Below are 697 nucleotides of genomic sequence, written 5' to 3'. Positions count from 1 at the left end.
CCCGCCCCGGGCGCGGGCAGGAGCGGCTGGGCAGCGTTTATTCAGTGTGCCCGTCTGATGCTGCCCGCACCGCAGCATCACGCAGTACTGTGCCTCAGAGCTCCCATGCCAGCCTGTTCTAGCAGCGAAGTGGTACGCGGTTTACTAGTTGAAATACCTACTTGTGCTTTTGCACGGCTGATGGACAGTTCTGAAGTTAAATATAGTTGTGTTTTTCTCCTTTATACTTCTTTGATACAAAAAGAAAAAAAGGACAGCATGGTCTGTTATGAAATGACTGCTGCAGGAGTGTTGGGACAGAAATGCACAAGAAAAGCTGGAGGTACTTTTGTTCAGGATCTAAGCAAGGGCTTAGAGTCCAGAAAGTTACTTATTTATGTAGTTGTTTATTTTTAAGCTGCATTAGATGACATATCAGTATAATCTTCTTTTCTGAATTTTGCTTTACAGATGTTCCAGAGCAGCCCCAGCTGCACTAACCCTCTGCTACAGTAGCACTTCAACATCCACTGTGCCCTACTCGTGACCAGGGCTGGATTTTGCAACATATTTGGCACTGTATCTGAAATTTTTAGCTAGTTATAATTTTCAGGTTTGTTTTGTTTTGGTTGTTTTTTTTCCCCATTGAAATGGTATCACTGCAATATCGGTACTCAAGAGAGCAATGAAAATCTGCTGGGTACTAATGTTTCATAGT

General features: G+C 43.5%; 1 long non-coding RNA gene across 1 annotated transcript; it reads left to right on the top strand.

Moving 5' to 3' along the window:
* Positions 1-99: 99 nt before the first annotated feature.
* On the top strand, positions 100-490 carry LOC115948659. Its single transcript, XR_004082452.1, has 3 exons — positions 100-132; positions 245-322; positions 451-490. It is a non-coding gene; the product is annotated as an uncharacterized LOC115948659 (long non-coding RNA).
* Positions 491-697: the final 207 nt, after the last annotated feature.

This window comes from Geospiza fortis, unplaced genomic scaffold (genome assembly GCF_000277835.1).
Source record: "Geospiza fortis unplaced genomic scaffold, GeoFor_1.0 scaffold362, whole genome shotgun sequence".
In the NCBI taxonomy this organism is placed as follows: domain Eukaryota; kingdom Metazoa; phylum Chordata; class Aves; order Passeriformes; family Thraupidae; genus Geospiza; species Geospiza fortis.
The sequence above is the reverse complement of the archived record's forward strand: the minus strand, read 5'-3'. Positions and strand labels throughout refer to the sequence as shown.